Below are 24,784 nucleotides of genomic sequence, written 5' to 3' on the forward strand. Positions count from 1 at the left end.
GTGTGTGTTTACATAAGTCACATATTATGTAAGTCAGGGACTGCTTTTATAATGAGTAGGTTAACCTAATATGAGTGTTTGTCGGCACTGGGCCTGTACGCGCTGGAATTTAGAAGAATGAGGGGGGACCTCATTGAAACATACAGAATAGTGAAAGGCTTGGATCGAGTGAATGCAGAGAGGATGTTTCCACAAGTGGGAGAGTCTAGGACTAGAGGTCAAAGCCTCAGAATTAAAGGACATTCTTTTATGAAAGAGATGAGACATTTCTTTAGCCAGAGAGTGGTGAATCTGTGGATTTTTTTGCCTCAGAAGGCTGCGGAGGCCAAGTCAGTGGATGTTTTTAAGGTAGAGATAGATAGATTCTTGATTAGTATGGGTGTCAGAGGTTATGGGGAGAAGGCAGGAGGATGGGGTTAGGAGGGAGAGATAGATCAGCCATGATTGAGTGGCGGAGTAGACTTGATGGGCTGACTGGCCTAATTCTACTCCTATTCCTTATGACCTTATGATCTAATTTTTTTACTACTATAGTACAAACATTCACATGTGTTTGACTGACCTGGATAATGAATTACATTTTCCTTTATAGCAATGCTACAATATTTGTTTATAGGATTGTGAGCAACAGGTGTTAATTGAATGCAGGTATCTAATGTGAATTATGCCTGTAGAGTTTTAGCATTACTTATGCTACCAGCTTTACAGGAAAGGACATTAGCACACACAAGGCCCTATGTAATTTAAGGATGCATGAATGTGCAGATTAGGCAGCTACTGGGATTAGTCTTCAAGCACTATAGGTCAATGTGGTGTCAAACTGGATATTACTCGACGGCTAAGCACATCTATAAATCTTGCATCAAGAGTCTGTCATTGAACAACAAATCAAGCGATCATCAAAGTCGGCATGGTGGCGCAGTGGTAGAGTTGCTGCCTTACAGCGCTTCCAGTGACAGAGACCCAGGTGCGATCCTGACTGTGGGTGCTGTCTGTACAGAGTTTGTACATTCTCCCCGTGACCATGTGGGTTTTCTCCAAGATCTTTGGTTTCTTCCCACATTCCAAAGATGTACAGGTTTGTAGGTTAATTAGCTTGGTTTGCATACTTGGTATAAGTGTAAATTGTCCCTAGTGTGTGTAGGCTTGTGTTAATGTGCGGGATTGCTGGTCGTATCGGACTCAGTGGGCCGAAGGGCCTGTTTCCACGCTGTATCTCTAAACTAAACTAACCTAAACTAAAATAAGCTAAATCAATGTTTGCAGGAAGGTTTGTTGTACCTGTCAGCTTGCATTTGATTGTCGGGTAGTTTGCTGAGATATGTGGCTCAAGGTAGAGTTTAACGTGAGGCTGCATCAGTTTCTGGCGGATATGATGGTTTTGGCAGGTACGTCTCTAGTCTGTCAGCTCCTGTGGAGCAGGGGAAATGGGCCCACAGAACTGGGATGTGTGCCATAAGAGTAAGGGGGAGGAGTGGGAGAAAGTCTATGAATGGAAAGTCCATAATAGGTTTCAATCAATCAGATGGGTTAAAAATGCAAGGGGCAGGCCCACCTTGAGGTATATTCAAGGCTGAGATGGTTAAATTATTTGGACTGAAAAAATATCGAGAAATATGGGGGTCAGGTAAGAAAATGGTGCTGAGACCAAAGATATATATATATATATATATAAGATGAGACTTTTAGTAATATATATATATCTATATATATATATATATATCATATATATATCTATATTACTAAAAGTCTCATCTTGACCACTTCCTGTTGCACTGTATATTGATTTTAGAAAAAACGCTGCCGCTTACGGCTGTGATTTTTGGCCATCTTACTCAGTCCCCCTCCGCTGCATAGCACAAGCGGATTTTTCCCATCGATGAAAAATAAAAGACTTATTAATGTTTAAAAAATGTTGAGATTCTCTCTCCTGAAGGCCACGCCCCTTCCAGAGGGACTATAAAACCGGAAGTGTGGAGGTGCCTCAGTTCTCTGCAAGATGGGGGAGCAAGAGGTCGTTCAGTCTGAGCTGTGAATAACACTGAACACTGTCTACTAAACTGTGAGTGGTTTTACTGACCTGCCAGTGCCCTTAATGTGGTTTGAAAATGTAGTTTGAAATTGCAAAAGTGTGTTTTGGTTTGAAAGTGCTAAAGCTGTGTTGCCTTTGGTTTGAAAGTGCTAAAGCTGTGTTGCCTTTGGTTTGAAAGTGCTAAAGCTGTGTTGCCTTTGGTTTCAAAGTGCTAAAGCTGTGTTGCCTTTGGTTTGAAAGTGCTAAAGCTGTGTTGCTTTTGGATTGAAAGTGCTAAAGCTGTGTTGCCTTTGGGTTGAAAGTGTCAAAGCTGTGTTGCCTATGGTTTGATAGTGCTAAAGCTGTGTTGCTCTTGGTTTGAAGGTGCTAGAGCTGTGTTGCTTTTGGATTGAAAGTGCTAAAGCTGTGTTGCCTTTGGTTTGAAAGTGCTAAAGCTGTGTTGCTTTTGGATTGAAAGTGCTAAAGCTGTGTTGCCTTGTTGCTTTTGGATTGAAAAGCTGTGTTGCCTTTGGTTTGAAAGGCTGTGTTGCCTAATTAAAGCTGCCTTGCCTAATTAAAGATGCCTTGCCTAATTAAAGATGCCTTGCCTAATTAAAGGTGCCTTGCCTAATTAAAGGTGCCTTGCCTAATTAAAGGTGCCTTGCCTAATTAAAGTTGCCTTGATCAATTAAAGTTGCCTTGATCAATTAAAGTAGCCTTGCCTTCTATATAATTAAAAGTGTAATCTTGACCACTTCCTGTTTGCACTTTATATTGATTTTAGAAAAAAACACTACCACGTACGGCTGTGATTTTTGGCCATCTTACTCAGTCCCATTTTTCCCATTGATGAAAAAAAAGTTATTAGTGTTTAAAAAATGTTGTGATTTTCTCTCCTGTCAATCACATCAAGAAGGTCATGCCCCTTTTGTTGGAGGGGGGGAGGGACTATAAAACCCAGAAGTGTGGGCGTGGCTCAGTCTCTGCAAGATGGAGGAGGGAGAGGTCGCGACTCGCTGTCTTTAGTGGCCTTGCACCCTGCTTGAAATGAAATTTCAAGGAATAGCCGCGAGTCAACTGCCAGCCCACCAGCTGTGAATGAGTGAGCTGCCAGCACAACAGGGTTGAGTGACTGAGCTGCCAGCCCAAGAATCCATTCAGCCCACAATGTCCATACTAGCCCTCAGGAAATCGGTCCAGCTCACAACACCCATACTAGCGCTCCAGAAAGCCCCTCCTCTTAACATCAGATGACAGAGGTTTAAGATGACGGGGAAAATATTTACCTTTTTTTACACGTTGTGGTGGGTGAATGCAACGAGCTGCCGGAGGAGGTAGTTGAGGCAGATACTATTGCATTGTTTAAGTAACATTTAGACAGGTACATGGTTAGGATAGGTTTAGAGGGATATGGGCCAAACACAGGCAGGTGGGACTAGTGTACATGAGGCATGTTGGTTGGTGTAGGCAAGTTGGGCCGGAGGGCCTGTTTCTACGCTGTATGACTCTGACTATTTCTTGAATGGATTTTCTGGTTGTCATCTTCAATGCACCAAGCATTTTATTAGAAAACACCTGTTTTTGATCCTCGTCTTTCTTGAGCAGAGGTGTTATTTCACGAGGTAGCTAGTGCCTGGGCCACTGTGTCTCACCATATGTTTACAAGTCACTCATGGCCATAACATAATCAGAAGCCAATCTCACCTCTGACTATCCCTCTATCTTCTGCAGAATGCAAGTACCTGGCTTGTAGTGGCTAAAAGCATCAGACTGCTAGACACGATTCCATCCTTTTGTCTAAAACCACCCCTATCTTTCCCAGATAACTGATTGAAAGGTGAGAAGCACCAAGGTGGGATTCTGGTGAAAGGATGGTAGGGGAAGCACTCAGGATCTGGAGATTGTGTGTCTAATGAGATGGTGGGCTGTGGGTTAGTCAGATGTGTGAACAGGATGAAATTTGGGAAAGCAGTCACTCTTTAGACTTTAGACATGCAGCATGGAAACAGGCCCTTTGGCCCACGAGACCAGGGATCACCCAGTACACTAACACTATGCTAAGCATTAGGGACAATTTACAATTTTTACCGAAGCCAATTAACCTACAAGCCTGTACGTCTTTGGAATGTAGAAGAAACTGGAGCACCCAGGGAAACCCAGCACCCATGTGGTCACAGGGAGAATGTACAAATCCCGTACATACAGCACCCGCAGTCAGGATTGAACCCGGGTCTCTGGCGCTGCAAGGCAGCACCTCTACCACTGCACCACTGTGCTGCCAACACTAAGCCATTGCTGGCTATGGACACAATAGTGGCCAGGACTCCATCCTTGATGTCACAACCATAACACAAAGTTCTGGAGGAACTCAGTGGGTCTGGCAGCATCTGTGGAGGGAATGGACAGGCGACGTTTCGGGTTGTGATACCACCACAGACTCCTGAAGTCACAACATGAGTTTGGAGTGAGAGCTGTACTGGGTCCAAATAAAAGCGTTAATTACACATCGCAATCTCCTGGCTTGCTTTCCAGCAGCCTCACAGCCAGCGGTTCATTGAAAACATGACACCAGTTTTCAGTCATCTGTTTAAGCAATTACTCAAGCAACTGGAGTGGAAAAGAATCTGCTGTAAAGACCATGTTTTCACCATTCTCTATAAAAAGGTTTTCCACAATCTATAATATGTAAACGTTGTAAAAATATTATTAAATCCGCATTCACTTCCTGTCCACAAAAGCTTGCTTCTTCTTAAACTGCCTACATAGACTTGTCATGTTGTGGTTATAATCTTCTACTTGTGCTATCAGTGAAGCCCATGCATTTGATGATCCTTGGCTTTTTAGCCAGTTCTGCAGAAAGCAATGGTATTTCTGCCTTTGATGGTTTCCAAATTGTTGCAAGTTTTGTTACTTGATCATAAAGAAATACTCACCAATACACTCCTTTGGAATGGAATTGGAATATATTTTCACTCTGTCCCGTTATTCTTTTTATTCTATTGACTGAGTGCATGGGCAAAAATCTTAGTAAATATTTTTTACTGAGAGGAAATTTGAGGTCATGCACTTTGATGAGAAAAATCAAAAGGGAGGCTGCAAATGAGTGAATTACAGAGGGATCTAGGTGTTCTAGTGCATGAATCACAAAAAGCTTGCAGGCAGGTCCAATCTGGAATTAAAGCAAACACCATTTTAGCCTACATTGCAAAGGGGTTGGTGTTCGAAAATAGTGAGGTTTTATTACAATTGTACAAGGTGTTGGTGTGGCCTCATCATAAGATCATAAGAGATAGGAGCAGAATTAGGCCATTTGGCCCATCAAGTCTACGCCATTCAATCATGGCTGATCTATGTCTCCCTCCTAACCCCATTCCCCTGCCTTCTCCCCATAAACACTGACACCCATACTAATCAAGAATCTATCTATCTCTGCCGTAAATATATATGCATTGACTTTGCCTCCACAGCATTCTGTGGCAAAGAATTCCACAGATTTACTACCCTCCAGCTAAAGAAATTCCTCCTTATCTCCTTCCTAACAGAACGTCCCTTAATTCTGAGGCTATGACCTCTAATCCTAGACTTTCCCACTAGTGGAAACATCCTCTCCACACCTACTCTATCCAAGCCTTTCACTATTCTGCACGTTTCAATGAGGTCCCCCTTCATTCTACTAAACTCCAGCAAGTACAGGCACAATGCAATCAAATGCTCATCATATGTTAAGCTACTCATTCCTGGAATAATTCTTGTAAACCTCCTCTGGACCCGCTCCAGAGCCAGCACATCCTTCCGCAAGATGTGCTGCTCACATCTGCTCACAATATTGGAATCTGGAATACTGTCTGTAGTTTTGGTCCCCTTACCTAAGAAAATATATAATTATGCCAAATGATATTATGTCTGTAATGTTAGTGCCTGTGATTAAAGATAAGGCTGGTAGGCTCAACAGTATTGATAATTACCGACCTATTGCATTAGCCAGTATCTTATCTAAAGTACTGGAGAGAATACTGTTGACAAAGCTAGAAATGTATGTCCTTACTAATGACAATCAGTTTGGGTTCAAAAGAAAGCATGGAACTGACCTGTGTATCTATGCTCTTAAAGATATTGTGTTCAGGTACTCGAGCCTGAATTCATCTGTATTTTTATGTTTTATTGATGCGTCCAAGGCATTTGATAGAATTAATCATGAACAATTGTTTGTAAAATTGCTAAATAGAGGTGCCCCTAAATTCTTAGTGAGAATTTTAGTGTTTTGGTATGCCCATCAAACATTTCAGGTTAAATGGGACAATGTTGTATCTGCTCCATTCTGTGTTAGTAACGGAGTGCGGCAAGGAGGAATTTTGTCTCCTATTTTATTTAATGTTTATATGGACAAATTGTCAAATCAGTTAAATAGGTTAAAAACTGGCAGTCTTATGGGCAACACTATTGTTAATCATCTGATGTATGCAGACGACCTGGTCCTGCTCTGTCCATATAGTGCTGGGCTGCAGCAGATGTTGAAGGTGTGCTCTCAGTATGGCCTTGATTATGACATAAAGTATAACGCTAAGAAAAGCCGCATAATGGTAGTTAGAAGCGCTGAGGACAGGGAATCAACTTTTCCGACCTATTATTTGTCAGACAGTCCTCTTGCAGTGTGTGAGGAAATTAAATACTTAGGTCATGTCATATCTGATGACTGGAAGGATGACAAAGACCTCTACCGACAGCGCTGTAAAATTTATCTTCAAGCCAACATGCTTATAAGGAAGTTTTATATGTGCTCTGACCATGTGAAGTGTTCCCTGTTCAGAACCTACATCACACCGTTATATACTGCTCAATTGTGGTCTAAGTATAAGAAAAAGAGTATGCAGAGGCTTAAGGTAGCATACAATGATGCAATGAGGTTGCTACTTCGTGTCCCTAGGTGGCATAGTGCCAGTCAATTGTTTGTGTCCACTAGAGTGCCAACCTGTGAGGCACTCTTAAGACAGCTGATGTTTAGTTTTATGTGTCGCCTGGACAAGTCAGAGAACCACATAATTGAAGCCTTAGTCAGCCCTCTGAAAAGCTGCTATAGATTCACTTCTAGGCTAAGATGGCATTGGTGCAATAGCTTATATATATTTTAGGCGAATATGCGATTTCTTAATGTATCTTTGTAATTCTTTGTATTGTTTGATGTGTATCTGGACCTGTGTCTGAAATAAAGCTTTAATAATAATATGTTGGAGACGGTACAAAGACATTTCTACTAACTAATCCCTGGGATGAGAGCGTTGCCCTGTCAAGAGAGACAAAATAGTTTGAGTCTGTGAGCCTCTGGGATTCTCTGCATCTGTAGGTGGTGGTAAGTATTTAAAGTGGAGATGATCAAAAACAATCATATTAACTGTCGTGGCAGGCTAGCAGGGTCTGATGGCATATTCCTATTTACTTGAGTTATTTTGTCCTATGTCACCAGAAGACTATGGTCAGTCGTAGGAAAGTATAGGGCAGCGCAGTGGCTTGAAGATAGAGCTGCTGCCACCAGTGTTGTCGGAGCCGGAGCTGTCAAACAGGGGCGTCATTAAGGTTTTGCTTTGGGGGGCGGGGGGTGGGGCAAGCTAGTCTCCTCAAGAACCAAACAAGATGTAGCCTAGCACTGTGTCCCAGTGTATAACTAGTACAATAAAACATATAATAAAACATAAAACGTACAATAAAACATATAAATGGGCTGTCCCACTGCGGCGACCTAATTGGCAAGTTTAGAAGAGTTCAGGAGAGTTTGAAAAAATGTCATGTTGAAGACCTCCTTCAACTATGTTGAAGACTATTTACCTTCGACTACCTTCGATTACCCTCGATTACCTATGAATAACATGCTGACCTACTACGACCTACTTCGACTAAACCTACGAGTAAAAAAGTATCATTTTTTTTCAATGGCGACTTTTTCCTCGCGGGCATTTTTCAACGTTGAAAAATACGCCGCGACCTAGCTGAGGCCTCGAGTGCGCGGGGACTACTCTCGAGCATGAAGGAGAGTTACAAAGACCTTCTAGGACCTTGTGTCGACCATGCTGCGAGTACGAGTCAAGGGCAAACTGGTCTGAACTAGCGGATTAGGTCGCCGCAGTGGGACAGCCCCTTAACTCACTCACTAATTGTCATGAAATATAATTATCAAGTAAGTAAAGAAAAATACGGTGATAATGTATTTTACCAATTAACAAGTAATTGCCCACTTACGAAATGCCACCAATGTGAAGTTTCACAATAATTTCCACAAGGGGTCAGGCGTAATATTCAGGGTCAGTTCGTGTGTCTGAAGCAACTCTTGTGGTCCTGGTGTGGGAGGGGTGGTGAGGTTAGGGGGAGGTCTATGCGGGGAAGGTGGTGAGGGAGGCTGGTCGTGAGGGGAGAGGTGGTGGGGTGTGTGTGGTGGGGTGCGTGGATCTACGTGCTGCGGTTGGGAGTCTTTGTGCGGGGGTCTCCCCGCGGACTCGGCTCTCTCCCCACCCCCCGTACCGGGCAGCACAGCTCCAGGGGCCGCCGCTCCCCCACTCTCCCCATTGTTCCCCTCACAGTGTGGCGGCGGGGAATTGAACCCTCCCTCCCCTTCGCATCGCAGGGAAGATGCACTTGGTTTGGTGAGAAAGCGGGCATTGTATACGCATCCACACACAGACCCTCCAAAACTTGGTGCGTGTCGCCTATCACTAAATTCTGTTCAGTAGTGAACGCGAGCAGCCCGCGTCTCCGGTAGTTACAGGTGGAGGTGGAATATGTATCGCTCGTATCACGACAAAGTATCAGGTAGAGCTCCATAGGGAGGTTTCACGGCAGTCGGGTCTCAACCCATGACCCGTACTGTTGCTACGCTACCCAAATGGAGTACACATGATGAACTGCAGGTAGGTACTTACCATTGTTTCCGGCGTAGTGGACCCATTAAAACCCGCTGAAAATGTCAATTTTTGAGCTGTAAATAATTATGGAAATCGGGATAAGCGTGAGAGACATTTAGCCTACTTCAGAATTCCAAAAGTGAGGAGAAATGACGGTTGATAGAAGCGAGAGCTGAAGGGACAGCAACAGCCAGAGTACTTAGCGATAATTGGCCGTTTGCTCACTGCATTTCATCAACTAAGGCATTATTTGTGTTTTTTCTTGATTCCTTTGGCATCTAAAAAGTTTCAGAAGTGATAAATATGGCTGTAATTTTTTTAAATCGCCCATGGTTCTCAAGTGGGTTTTTACATACAAAATGAAAACGCATCTGAAGAAAAATTTACAGCCAGATTTATCACTTCTGAGACTTTTTAGATACCAAAGTAATCAAGAAAAACACAAATAATGCCTTACTTGATGAAATGCTGAGCAAACGCGATAATTCCCAATATTTTCAATTCCGATATCTGCACGGCCAATGTTCGCCAAGCACTTTAGCTGCTGTTGTCCCTTCAGCTCTTGCTTCTCTTACCTTCACTTCACTTCACTATTGGAATTCTAAAGCTGGGTACATGTTTCTCACACTTACCCCAACTTCCACAATTTTTTTCAGCGCAAAAATTCAACATTTTGGCGGTATTTAACAGGTAGGAAAGTACGCGTTTCTTGCATTAATAACATATACCGGAAGTTACGGATGTCCTCCAGATGGATTGAGCGGCTCCGTGCGTCAAGCCCTATGACCCAGTGACCTTACGTGCAACCTCCCTATTGGCATTGATCCAGCTTGGTTCTGAATGTACCCAGCGAGCACGGTAACATTTCACAACTATTGTGTTAATTAACAGATAATTAGTGTTAAAATCCGCTTTTAAATTCCCCGCATTAAAATTCCCCGCTGTTTATTTTGGCTTTTTTTTTTCCAGAGGTGCCGGAGCGGCGCTCCGGTGAGCTCCGGTAGCACTGCACCCCTGGTTGCCTTCCATCGCCAGAGACCCCAGTTTGATCCTGTCCCTGGGTCCTGTCTGTGTGAAGTTTGCACATTCTCCTTGTGACTCAATGTTTCCTCCGGGTGCTCTGGTTTCCTCCCATATCCCAAAGATGTGCAGGTTTGTAGATTAATTGTAAAAAAAAGCCAAAATAAACAGTGGGGAATTTATTGCGGGGTATTTAAAAGCTGATTTTAACACTGATTATCTGTTCATTAACACAATGGTTGTGAAATGTTACCGTGCTCGCTGGTGTATTAATAACCAAGATGAATCAATGCCAATGGAGCTCTACCTGATACTTTGCCGTGATACGAAGAGCAAGTACAAATACATAGAACTAGTGTGATTGGGTGATCAATGATTGGCGTGGGACTCGGTGAGCTGAAAGGCCTGTTTTCATGCTGTACCTCTAAACCAACTCAATTAAGTTAATTTTACTAAATTAATGTGATTTAATAGTTCCTCAGCTTTCAATGTCCTTATATTGATGACTTGGATCTTGTCTGAAAGACAGCTTCTTTGATCCTCCCCTGTACATTTTTGGCGATCGCACAGTGGATACTTGACCTCAAAGAATCCAACTTTGCTTCTATTGAAAGTTTCTTTTTTCATGATAAAAAGTGACGTAATGGAAGTCTTTAAAATGAAGAAAGATGCGGGGAGAACATACCAGAGCATAAGCATAAACAAAGGTCGTCAATTCAAAACCATAACAAGGAATTCCATGAGGGGATTCAGATGAAGCTTCTTTACCCAAAGAGGAAGTGAATGTGGAACTTGCCAGGACAGGAAATCGTTGAAGCGAATAGTATAAACATATTTACAGAGACTGAACAAACATTTCAGGGAGATGGGAACAGAGGGTGACACTGATAGATTTAGATAAGGAAAGACAGACTCAAGCAAATATAAATATTGCGTGCACTGGTCGGGCAAATGGCCTATTTCTGTCCTTAAATCCTATGCATTCTTTTTATTTGAATAAAACCTCACTATTTTCGAACTTCAACCCCTTTGCAATGAAGGCTAAAATGTTGTTTGCTTCTTAACTACAGATTGGACCTGCCTGCAAGCCTTTTGCGATTCATGCACTAGATCATCCTCTGTACCACTCAATTTAAATAATTTATTTATTTAGATAAAATTCCAGATTCAAGAATGTTTACTTGTCATATGCAGCAAATACCAATGGGAACAATGAAAGTCTAACTTGCTGTAGCTTTACAAGTTCTTTTGATGCAACAACAATAAATATACAATAACTTCATAATTTTCATGATTGGACTAGAGCATGTAGTACAGAAACCAAAATACATAGTTATGCAAAGCCCGCAGTAGTTCGGTAGTAATTTGGTGTTAGTTTGGAATTGTGCAGGGTGCTTCAGTAACCTGATAGCTGAAGTATACTTACCAAAGATATATTCTAACTCTATTCGAGGAGTTTAAGCAATGGACATAATCAATATCACGTCACGTCATGAACTAAAGAACAGTTTCTGCCGTTGAATCACAACCAAGCTAGAATAGTGGAAAATAGCTCATGTTCAAACACTCATATTACTCTTTCTACTGAAACTACTCTTCTGTCAAACTACTTATTTACCAACACTCCAGTGTCATTCAGATGAACGTGCAGTTCAAAGCCAATGTCAAATTCACATCTCATAGTATTGAACGTTAGTCAAAGTTTAATCTCACTTTTGGTATTTAAAGTAGAATTAAAGATGCAACTTGTGTGATAACACCAAGCCCGCAACATGTAAACATGTTTGAATCACGCAGATATCAGATTTGAACTTGTGAAATTCACAGACGTTATTTCTGAGTCATTTTCATGGCCACTTTCAATTATCCCTGTATTTGAAGAGAAAAACAGATGGAGCGATTTTCGTCGTGCGTATCTGAAAGTGGGAGCAATTTGAATAACATCTGGATACAGAAACACATACGTATATCAGGCTGCTGTTCAGCTATAGCTTGGTGTTCAACACAATCATTTCCTCCAAACCTATCACCAAGGTCTAAGACCCAGGCTTCTGTATCTCCTTTTGCAACAAGACTCTTGACTTCCTCATCGACGGACCTCAATCATTGTAGATCAAAAACAACATCACTTCCTCACTGCCACAGGTGTGTAACTATGACTCTACTCTCTTCACAACCACATCCATGTGGCTTGGCAGAGCTCCAATGTCATCTCCAAATTCATTGGTGGCATCATTGTTGTTGGCCGAATGATGGGTGCTGATGAGTTGGCATACAGGAGAGATGTTAAGAGGTGTTGCAACAACGAACACTCGCTCAACATCCAAAGAGAACAGAAAAGAGAATTTTGGAGTCCATACACCTATTTTCATCAGTGGCTTGGCAGTGGAGAGAGTGAGCAGCTTCAAATTCCTGGGCATTAACATTTTGGATGAACTTTCCTGGGATTAGCACATGGATGTAAACATGAAGGAGGCATGCCAGCACTTTTAAGTTCATAGTATTTTAATGAGATAGAGCCAAGAAGGTCCCAGAGTCATTCAACAGGGAAACAGGCCCTTCTGCCCAACTTGCCCATGTTGACCAACATGCCCCATGACCAAGATTCCACATGTCATCCAATGCTCTGACAAACCTCCAGAGGTGCGCTGTACAAAGTATCCCGACTGGTTGCATCATAGCATGGGGTAGCCATTCCAACATGGTGGAACACAAGAGGTTGCAGAGAGTAGTGGACCACACCATCAGGTTCAGCAAAGAACTGCTACTTTTCTACAGGTTCGTGAAGTGACTTGTACAACCCTAATCATACCGTGACAAAATAACACTTGTTTCTGACTTTGTTTTTTCTGCTAGTATATTTTTAATGTCACTGTTTTGTTTAATTTATGTATGATTTTACATATGATTTATGTTCTGTGTGTTGTCCAACTCTATGTTCCTGTGAGCTGCAAGCATGATTTTCATTTAATCTGTACCTCACCTTACTTATGGGAGGTCATTGGAAGGTTGGAAGGAAAATAGGAAGGTCATGCCATACAGAAGCAGACGATGTCAGCCAAAATTTAATAAAGTTGGTGCAATATTTCTAACTCGACTTGACTTGATTTGACATGAAGAAGAAGTTCATTGCACTCTGAGAAGTAGTTTGCAAAGCTATTTATTTTTGGTTAATAGACCACCATTTCGCAACAAAATGATTTACATTACTCAGGCAGGGAAGTGTGAGCGACCTTGGTTGTAATATTACAAGCTTTACACTGATGCATTTTAATGTTAGATACCAGAATTGTTTATCGGCTTCTTGAAGGTGTTCTCCATATAGCCTTTCAAAAGGTGAAACATAAAAATTAGGAGCAGAAGTAGGTTATCTGGTCCTTTAAGTTGGCTCATGATCAAGTCAAGATTGTGGCTGATCACATACCTTAGCCATTATCTTGTACTACTGCAAATCCCTTGCTTCCCTTTACAGAAAACTATGCATCTCTATTTTGAATGAGCTTGATGGCTGAACTACTACAGATCTCTGGAGTAACGATTTCCACAGATTCACCTTGTGTGTGAAGACATTTCTCCTCATCTCATTCCTAATTGGCCTGTCCCTTATTCTGAGACTGCAATTCCTGTTTCCGGACTTCACCCAGTGAAGCCCTGGAAGAACTTTTATAAGTTTCAGTGAAATCACCTCTCATCATTCACAATCTTGAAGAATAAAGGCTAAAGAATAATGAATCAATCTGTCCTTATGGGTCCCAGATACTTTAAACTTTAGAGATACAGTGCAGAAACACGCCCTTTGGCCCATCGAGTCCGCGCCAACCAGCGATCACCCTGTACACTAGCACTATCCTACACACTGAAGACAATTTACAATTATATCAAAGCCAATTAACCTACAAACCTGCACATCTTTGGATTGTGGGAGGAAACTGGAGCACCTGAAGAAAACCTACATGGTAACAGAGAGAACGTACAGACTCCATACAGACAGCACCTGTGGTCAGGTTTGAACCCGGATCTCTGGTGCTGTGAGGCAGCAGTTATACCAACTGCATATCTGTACCCATTCTTATCAAAGAAAATAAAATAAATGCACCTTGATGAAATAAGTTGGGGAAAAATCTGTGAAACAGATCTACAGATGGTCAATACAACTTAAATAATGTTTTGCTATTGTCAATTAATTGTGCTGTCTCCCATCTCTGGGGAATTTTAGAAATGTAGAAACAAGGAATTGCTGATGCTGTTTTACCAAGGAAAGACATAAAATGCTGGAGTAACACAATGGGTCAGGCAGCATCCCTGGAGAATATAGATCGGTGACGTTTCGGGTTGGGACCTGGTGAGTTACTCCAGCATTTTGTGTCTTTCCCTGGAATTGGGTGGAACAGTGGCGCAGCGGTAGAGTTCTGTCTGATGTGCCAGAGACCCTGGCTCGATCCTGGCTGTAGTTACTGTCTGTATGGACTTTGTATGTTTTCCCTTTGACCATGGGCTTTCTCCGAGTACTCTGGTCTCCTCCCACACTCCAAAGACATACAGGTTTGTAGGTTAATTGGCTTCTGTAAAATGTAAATTGTCTAGTGTGCAGGATAGTGCTAGTGGTCAGCGTGAGCTCGGTGGGCTGAAGGGCCTGTTTCTGCGACGTATTTCTAAAGTCTGAAGTTTAGTTTGAATTGATGTGGATAAAATCTTACATTTTCTTTAACTATTAAAGTGCTAGCAGTCTAAAACGTATTTCTTCTTTAGTGAAGCACTGCATGTTGAAAACTGCCATCCACCTCTAAGTTGTATCAGGAGGTTTTGGCATGTATCCGGTTCACATAACCACAGAAATGTATCAAGGTCTCACTTATACAACAGGCCTATTTTCACCAAATGTTTAGTCTACAGCTTTTCAATGGTCATTGAAAACGGGAGCTTCATACAGAAAAAAAAAAATAAAATGCAGATTATTCAGAGGTGCTTTTTGGGTAATGATTATTATCCTCTGGAACAACTTGATGGGAAAGCAATCATGCACAATAAGTAGACAGCCAAATGAAACACAGCGGGTAGGATATTGCTGAAAAGTATCTTTTTAAAGTATGCTGAACATATGGATTTCATCAACACAATCTTTTTAACACACCATTTGGGAAATCTTTGGAATAACTTAGAGCTCTGCAATATTTTACTCCTTGACTGAAAATAATGTTATGTGTTCTACTGTTCAGTCCTTATCACGATTTGTCATTCCACGGTGGAAATCAAGTCTGGTAGGTGCCAAGAATCTTTGACTCAGTTTTGAAACAAAACTGCCCCAGTCTGAAGGATATATTTGAGCAAAGACCTTTGGCTCTGATTGCAGAAACAGAATATCTTTGGCTATGCAGCCAGTTTGGCCTCATTTGTTTTGAGACAGTAGCTCTTCAATACTCAATCATATGCAAAGGATGGCAAATGGTATAACAATTGTTATCTTAAATCAAGAATGCTTTTCACCAATATATTTCAAAACAAGTGTGTTTATGTGTCAATTATAACACTCGAAGGCATTGCCATGATCAGTCTTACTCTGGAGTATTTTGGAATCCATGTAGCCTAGATTTTATCTCAGTTTGGGAAACTGTTCAGGCAACAGGCAATTTTTAATCTTTAGCATCATTTAGAACGTAGAAAAGTACAGCACAGGAACAGGCCCCTCTGCCCACAATGCCTGGGCTGATCATGAGTTCAAAAATAAACTTATCTCATGTGCTGCCTGCACATGATCCATATTCCCCCATTCCCTGAATATCCATTTATTGGCTGACTCCTGCCCTAACCCTATGCAAAGTCAATGAATGAATGAATGATACTTTATTGTCACATGTACCTAGGGTAGAGTGAAATGCTTTGTTTTGCATACAACCTAGTTAGTACACGTATCGCCACGCTTTGATGCCGATAAAGTTGTATAAGTAAAAGGGATGGAGTGGTAGATGGACCTTGGAATTATCCCCTGGAATTCAGATGAATAGTTTTAGGAAGTGGGAAAATGGGGGTTTAGAAGCAATGGGACACTGTCTGAACAGTGACAAGTTTTCTCATTGGGCAGAGTTCTACCCTTAGACATCCAAAATGCTCCACAACCAATTACAGATGTTTAATGTAGGCACTGCTATATATAGGCAACTGGTGCATGAAAAAAAGGTCCCATAGCACAGTAAGTTGTGGTCTTATTAAATATTTAACTATGTGTTTTTGAGCCAAGTGTTAAATTATGTTATATGGCATAATTTGAGAAAACATCCCACAAACGCTCGTACATTGGTCAATACACAAGGGAAGACATATGCATTTCATTTAACACAATAAATACTTCTCAATTCTACCTGACATTGGTTTTGATTTCATATATCATACTCATCCTTCTTTATGTTGGAATGGCTGAGCAATGTCTGAGCAGACATATGTTGGTCATGTTCAGATTAAGTTCCTCCTGCTGTAGCTTAAAATGATAATGTCTGCATGTGTGTTAAAATAATCTAGAGAGGAGATATATGAAGCATTTTCATGCTGTCTAGCCTTTTTTCATCTTATAGAAGGTAAGATTGTGCAATGTGATTCTACCATAAAAGCATTATTAAAGGCAACAAGGAACTGCAGATGCTGGTTTATACCGAAGGAAGACACAAAAATTGGAGTAACTCAGTGGATCAGGCAACTTCTCTGGAGAAAATGGATGGTTCTAATCAATCTAATTAATTATTAAGTATTATGGTTTTATTAATGTGGTTTACATGTAGCATAAATAGTGGCCAGAGCACATGAAAAGCTATGTCACACATCTTTGAATAGAACTATGGGATATTTTATTACCATTTAAACAGACAAGCCTTGGTATTATTGTTTACTTGACATGCAAGGGGATTAAGGTGCATCATGCTGGAAAATCTCCCCTGCAATGGTGATATGTGATGAATCAAGACCAGTTTCTTCTGCTGCAGGATGCACCAGTAAAGAATGCACTGACCTCATGATCTCAGCATCTGCACCATTTGATCTCACCATCTGAACCTTATCCCTCTTTAGTGAACAGCTAGCAGCAGCAGGCACTCAGTGAACCAGTGCTGGTGCCATTCTGAGGTGGCCAAAAAAGCTGATATCAGAAAGAAACTGCAAGGGCATGGATGAAATTATGCTTAATATCTCATCAGTGTTGTCAAGATTATCAAGGTTCAACTCCCACTATTTGTACTACTATTCAGTTGAATACACCCAGTCATTTCACCAGCATGAATCAATCAGTCAGGACATTGAGCAAACAATTGCCACACTCTCATATGCTGTAGGAAGGAACTGCAGATGCTGGTTTACACTGAAGATTTACACAAAATGCTGGAGTAACTCAGCAGGACAGGCAGCATATCTGGAGAGAATGAATCTCTCCAGTGTGCTGCCTGTCCTGTTGAGTTACTCCAGCATTTTGTGTCTAATCACACTCTCATATGCTTATCACTGCCCTAAGTCTCACACCTTAATCTCACAGTTTCCACACTGCCAGATATCACCCACTCACTAACATGTCTCTGTGGCAGGAATAGAGGGCACATAACTAGTGCCAGCAGCAGAAGACCATTTGCAGATGTCTTCTCCCTGACTTTACTTTAGACTTCAGAAATACAGTGTGGAAAGAGGCCTTTCAGCCCACTGAGTCCGCACCGAGCAGCGATTACCCCCTACACCAGCACTATCCTACACACTGGGGCAATTTATAAACGTACATAATTCATTTGCAATTCTTTCTTGTATTTAACCCTCTTGATTCTCTGCTATGATTCTCTATTCTGTTGCTATCAGATAGTGCAGAATATCTTACAATTAAATATAATGAGATCACACATCTCCATAGTCATTTTCCATCACTAGTAACCCAATAACAAAGATACCTTTACTTTGCTACACATTGCTCACTTTGGCCCATACTTCCACAAATCACACGTAGCATACCATACTGAAGAGGTTGATTTATGTCAGAATGGATTTGGATTTGGATTTGGCTGGAAACTGTGGCATGGAATTTATTTTGCCTGTTGCCATTTTAACCACATTTCTTCACTACCAGGCTCATACTTTTAATTCTTGCGAGGAACTCCACAGACTTGTTTATAAAAAACCTGGTACAAAAGGAGCCACAAAGCTTTTTAATATAATTGAGATGACAAAGGTTCTGGCCTGCAGAGACAAATATTTGATTACTGGAAACATTTCCAAGTAGCATAATGTGTGACACACTTGCAACCATGAAATCAGACTGTGGTGTATCATATGCAATGCCAAAAGTAACTTACTATATGTTACTTTAAAATACAGGAGCCACGAATAAGCTGATAACTAAAATCCTCTTTTCAAATGCACTTTTTTACAGGATTGATCCCCAGTAATGTAATGAAGTTTTTGTTCAACCCTTTGAGATCTCCAAGTCTCTATTACTGAATTAAAACTAAAGTAGAGGTCAAAGGTTCCCTGTGACTAACCTCAGCACCTCCCACTTCTCAGCTGTGTGCAAGTATCACAGTGTGGGGGAACTGCTCCAATGGGACAAAGTGTTGTTCCATGATTGATGGCTTTGATGTAACGGCACATAGTTAGCGTGCAACGGCCTCGAACATTACCGAACTCAACCTCTAAAGAGCAGCGCAAAAGCCTTTGATCATAGGGTATTGGGCAGACTGATTGAGGTCATTGCTTGCAATTATTATTAGTGCACCAAGTGAAAATATTCCAGAAATGATAATATTCATCATTTACTGAAACCGTTTTGAAAAGTAAGCCAAGTTTTACACATTATAAGGAATGTCCCAATGTGAGACTGTTCTGAACTACTTGAAGTTTCTGAGATTGCGTTTTTCATCTGGATTCATGTGCGTAATGTCATGTAATACTTATTGCAGCCAACTTTGTTATCAAGCTATATGCAGGTCAATGGTTCCACATAAATCAAAATAGAAAAATATAACTAGATATAACTAGAAACCCTTCGTCTGACAGGGTTCTCCTTCCTTCTTTATCTTCCTTCTTCGGAACGCTTCTATAGTCTGGAGAAGGGTTTCGACCCAAACGTCACCTAACCCTTTTCTCCATAGATACTGGCATGGCCCGCTGAGTTATTTCAGCACTTTGTGTCAATCTTCAATATAAACTAGCATCTGCAGTTCCTTCCTATCCCTTTTATAATATTAGAGTATACTAGAGTGTAGCAGGTAACTATTGCTGCTACGCTGGTTACAAATAAGGACAACTATTTCCAAGAGTTTTAAGGATTGGAACATATTGGATTGTGAATGACGATACACAGGGGGAGAAAAGACCGGATATGTGCGCTGTGCCTTTTGTGATTAGATTTGAGGTACAGCATGGAAATAGGCCCCTTCAGCCCACTGAGTCCATGCCGACCATCAATCAATCGCCCATTCACACTGGTTCTATGTTATCCCACTTTTTCATCCACTCCCGACACACAAGGGACAATTTACAGAGGCCAATTAACCTACAAACCTACACAAGTCTGAGGGATGTGGGAGGAAACCGGATTTCCCAGAGGAAACCCGTGTGGTCACAGAGAGAATATGCAAACTCCACACAGACGGTAGCTGGGGTAGAATCGAAACCGGGTCTGTGGTGCAAAGAGGCGGCGACACTATCAAGTACACCACGAAGGAAGATAGAAAATCAAAGCAGTTGATAAAGCAAGGAGCAGAAGGAAAACAAAAGAGGGGTGAGCAGTTTTCATACCTGTTCTTGTGACAATCAACCTGAAGAGTTAAATGTTTAAAGGAATGATTCTCCATGTTAATAGCAAACTATTTCGGTATCAGAGAGGTCATTGGAAGCCATTAACACTAATTATGTCATTATGGAAGTATTTGTTTTTGTAATGATGAGAATTAACTATTCTTATGCTAAGTTTAATGGGCAATTAATGGGCAAATACATCAAATTCCCGAAGAAAATATGCCTGTTAAAGGTGAGATGTTCGTTTTACACAGCTCACATTGGAAGCACAATTCAGACAGCAGTTACAGTCTCCAATTCTATTCATGAAGCCAAACATCTTATTTACTCTTTAGCAATATTACCAACTTGTCCTGCCAGTGTCAATGATTTGCATATGAGCGTATCTCTGGAACTTTCTGTTCCTGCATCACCTTTAAATTCAACAGGCTTTCATAGCAGAGGCTTTCTGACTTAGAACAGTGTTCCACCGAGTAAACTGACGTCACCGTCTGTCCACAATCCCCCAAGAGGAAAGGGAAAATTTAAAGTTCAGAACTATAGAAACAAAGAACTGCAGATGCTGGTTGATGCACAACAAGACACAAAGTGCTGGAATAACTCTGCGGGTCAACAGCATCTCTGGAGAACATGGACGTGACATTTCGTGTCGGGACCCTTCTTCAGTTCCTGACTATCTGTTGCTTTAAATTGAAGTGGACATTGTATACCTGTACTGTGCTCCTTAGAATCACCAGTTTGTGTGGAGTTTGAATGCTCTCCCTGCGACTTTGGACTTTAGAGAAACAGTGTGGAAACAGGCCCTTCGGCTCACTGAGTCCTTGCCGACCAGTGACCACCCCGCACACTAACACTATCCTACACACTATGGGACAATTTACAATTTTACCAAAGCCAATTAACCTACAAACCTGTACATCTTTGGAGTGTGAGAAGAAACTAGAGCACCTGGAGAAAACCCACACGGTCACAGGGAGAATGTACAAACTCCATACAGACAGCACCTGTAGTCAGGACCAAAGCTAAGTCCCTGGTGTTGTAAGGCAGTAACACTACCGCTGTGTCACTGTGCTGCCCTTCAGGTGCTCTGGTTTCTTCCCACATCTCATAGAAGTGCGGATTTGTAGGATGCTTTGCCTCAGTAAAATTGTCCCTAGTGTGCAAGAAGTGGATGTGAAAGTGGGATAATATAGAACTGGTGTGAATAGACAATCAAAAGTCAGTGTGGACTTGGTGGGCCGAAGGGCCTGTTTCCATGCTATATTTTTCAATCAATCAACCGGCCACCTGTTGGTGCTGACTAAGTGTGATGCTGAGAAAGGTACAGGGGAGCAAAGTAACAGACCAGTTGATGAACTGGTCTTCCTTCACACTCAGTTAGCACCTTATTCAATTCATCATTATCCAACACCTTTGCATTTTCTCCACAGGAGACTTTAAGCCACACAATGGCTATTAATATTCATGCTCTCTCCCTGTTGATTAGTCCACCCAGAGAGACCATGCATTTCTCCAGAAATGCCAATCCATCATTGGTCCAGTTTTAAAGCAACTTTTCCCCTATGTACCAAATCATTAAAGGAATAAAACTAAAATATAAGCTTGCACATACATTTTATTTCATTTCAAGCGAAACAAATGGATGTATAATGTAAATGTGAACTTGAACTTGAACACAAAGTGCTAGGGTAATTCAGCGGGTCAGGCAGCATCTCTGGAGAATATGGATAGGTGATGTTTCAAAAGTCCTGACCGAAAATGTCACCTGTCCGTGTTCGCCAGAGATGCTGCCTGACTTGCTGAGTTACTCCAGCAATTTGTGTCCTTTTGTAAACTAGCATCTGCAGTTCTTTGTTCCTACAGATGTACAGTATAGAGTATTGTGTTTTCTGAATGTTTTGCCACCTACCAGCGAGAGGAAACTGATCTCTGGTCTCTGTCTAAGTGATTTGTTTCAATGCCAGCTATCTGCATCATGCAGCATGCCTGAAATCCTGCTTCCATTGCAGAAAAGGTTGGATTGGACCTCTAGTCAAGTCATCTGAAAGATACCCATTATACACCAGTCAGTGTGAGGTCCCCACAACGTCAGTGGGTCAGGCATCATCTCTGGAGGACATGGATAAGTGATCTTTTGGGTCTGGACCCTTCTTCAGACCGATTGGAGCTAGAGAGAGAAAGCTGGAAAACAGATGGGGGTGGGAAGATAAAGGTTAATGTTGGTTTTCCATTGGGCCTGATTTTCTTTTCCATTGTCTGCATTTCCAAATTCTCACGAGTGTAATGGGTGTCATTTAATGACTTGACTATGTGAAGCAGGTCCAATCCCAACTTTTTCTGGAATGGAGAATTTTGAAATGTGGCCAATGGAAAAGAAAATTAACTTAAAATCCTTCCACAGTCTGGAAGCCAATAGTGTCATGCTCCCTCCAGCCTTGGAGAGCCCATGCAGTATCGCTGTGTGGACTCACCAGCCACCACTCCCCAACCGTACAGGCTCCTCCCCCCCTTTAAAATCCTAGGATGCACGTTAGCTTGCTCCTTGGATCTATTACCTCCATTCCAATTTCTTCTCTCGCAGTCTATAAGGGACTGAAAATAATTTGGCTGGTCTTTACATTTTTACATATTCTTGGAAACTATTATGGTCGACTTTTACGTTTCTCACACGATCACTCGGTTAGTCCATCTCTGCTTTTCTTATCAATGCCTTGCAGTTCTTTTGCTGAATTCAGGAATCCTCAGACTTGCTGCTTTTCTTGGCAACATCATAAGCCTTTTCATATGATCTAACACTTTCTTTAACTTCACTTGAAAGTCAGAACCTGAACACATTTCCAATCTGGGTTTTGTGCCTTTCGGGTACTTTTGCACTATGTACATTATGTATTAATACTTTCAATGTTAGCCATTGGTTTTTACTGCATGTATTATAGTTTCCCACTCTACAATGGCCAACTCACACATCATGGCATTTTCTAAAGTAGTCTATGTATTCAGATTTAACAAAATGAATTTAAGTTTAATATTATCATACTATGATCATTATTCGCTAAAGTTCCCTTACCCATCAATTCTACAGTTAACCTTTTCTTATTTCACGTTACTGGATCTAAAATATTCTGTTCCTTTGTTGGTTCCAAATACTGATCTAGAAAACCGTCCTTCTTGGACTCTATGATTTAATTCACCCCAAAAAACTCGTTATTACAGACCATGGAGGGATTTGGGGGGTGGGGGGGGGAAGAAGAGTGGCGACCGTTTTTGCCGATTGTCTGCTATTACTGAGTAAGGTATTATCATTGTGTGCAGTTGAAACAAAGAGCTGCAGAGATGGTTAATACACAAAAGGACGCAAAGTGCTGGGGTAACTCAATGGGTAGGTGACGTTGGGACCCTTCTTCAGAATGATTGAGTCTGCCAAGATACTCCAGCACTTTGTGTTGTTTCACCTTAAAATTAGGCGCCGAGGCATTGGTCTACATCAGCCAACCTTTCTTCACCAGTTGACATGGTTGTTGTTATAGCTCATGTTGTAACCTCTGACAGGATGTGCTTTCTTCAGGCTGCCTTACCACCAGGATGGTCACTGTGGGGCTCCTTCCTCTCTTTTCCATCGATTTGTCTGCTCCCCCACCACCTCCTCCTTCTCCTTCTTTTATCTGTTGTCCAAATATGTGCTTATATATTGGATAATTCTGTTAGGCAGGTTTATTTTTATGGTGGCAAATGGACAATAATTTACGTAGATTTGGTATTTAGATAAGGATCTAGACATGCATTTCAATGATACTTTCACAGTTATTTACTTAATCACCTTTTACTTACCACTGTAGCAATTTCCTTGATCTGAAAGAATACTTTGAAACTGTGAGAAAATGGAAGCCAATCAGCACCTATAAACTGCAATGTGATAATGATCAACCTTTGTTGGCTGACAGGTGAATATTTGCAAGGAAGCAGAGGCCTGTCTTGCTCTTATTCAAAAAAATTTAGTTTATCTTAAGTGCCAGGTGGCACCTTGTTTGCAAATGGCATCTCCAAAATTGAGGGGCTCCCACAACAGGGCACTGAAACGTTGAGCTTTATAATGTGTTCAAACACGAATTAAGGTACAATATTTGCTTTCAGCTCTGGAATCAGGAAGGAGCTTCCCTTGGACTTAACCTCCTCTTGCAAGACAGCCGTGTAACTTCAGAACATGAGCACTTTGCACATCTATGGTGTAAATGAACTGTAAGCATATGCGAGGTAGACAAAAATGCTGGAGAAACTCAGCGGGTGAGGCAGCATCTATGGAGTGAAGGAATAGATGACGTTTCGGGTCGAGACCCTTCTTCAGACTGATGTGGGGTGGGGGGGCAGGAAGAAGAAAGGAAGAGGCAGAGACAGTGGGCTGTGGAAGAGCTGGGAAGTGGAAGAGAAAGAGGGAGAAAGCAAGGACTACCTGAAATTGGAGAAGTCAATGTTCATACCGCTGGGGTGTAAGCTACCCAAGCAAAATATAAGGTGCTGCTCCTCCAATTTGCGGTGGGACTCACTCTGGCCATGGAGGAGGCCCAGGACTGAAGGGTTGGATTCGGAATGGGAGGGGGAGTTGAAGTGCTGAGCCACTGGGAGATCAGGTTGGTTATTGCGAACTGAGCGGAGGTGTTGGGTGAAGCGATCACCAAGCCTACGCTTGGTCTCACCGATGTAGAACAGCTGACACCTAGAGCAGCGGATGCAATAGATGAGGTTGGAGGAGGTGCAGGTGAACCTCTGCTGCACCTGGAACGACTGCTTAGGTCCTTGGATGGTGTCAAGGGGGGAGGTAAAAGGACAAGTGTAGCATATCCTGCGGTTGCAAGGGAAAGTACCAGGGGAGGGGTGGTTTGGGTTGGAAGGGACAGATTGACCAGGGAGTTACGGCTCTGCAAGGTCCCCCTAGATCTCGAAGCCCTAAGCTGAAGCTTGTCAAGCTTATACGTACATCCGGCCCTGCCCCCTGCCCATAGCTACGCCTTGGATTTGGAGGAAATGGGAGGAGTCAAATTAAAAGTTGTTGAGGGTAAGGACCAGCTTGGCTAGGCAGAGGAGAGTATCAGTAGACGGGAATTAGATG

The sequence above is a fragment of the Leucoraja erinacea genome, chromosome 9 (assembly GCF_028641065.1).
Source record: "Leucoraja erinacea ecotype New England chromosome 9, Leri_hhj_1, whole genome shotgun sequence".
Lineage (NCBI taxonomy): Eukaryota > Metazoa > Chordata > Chondrichthyes > Rajiformes > Rajidae > Leucoraja > Leucoraja erinaceus.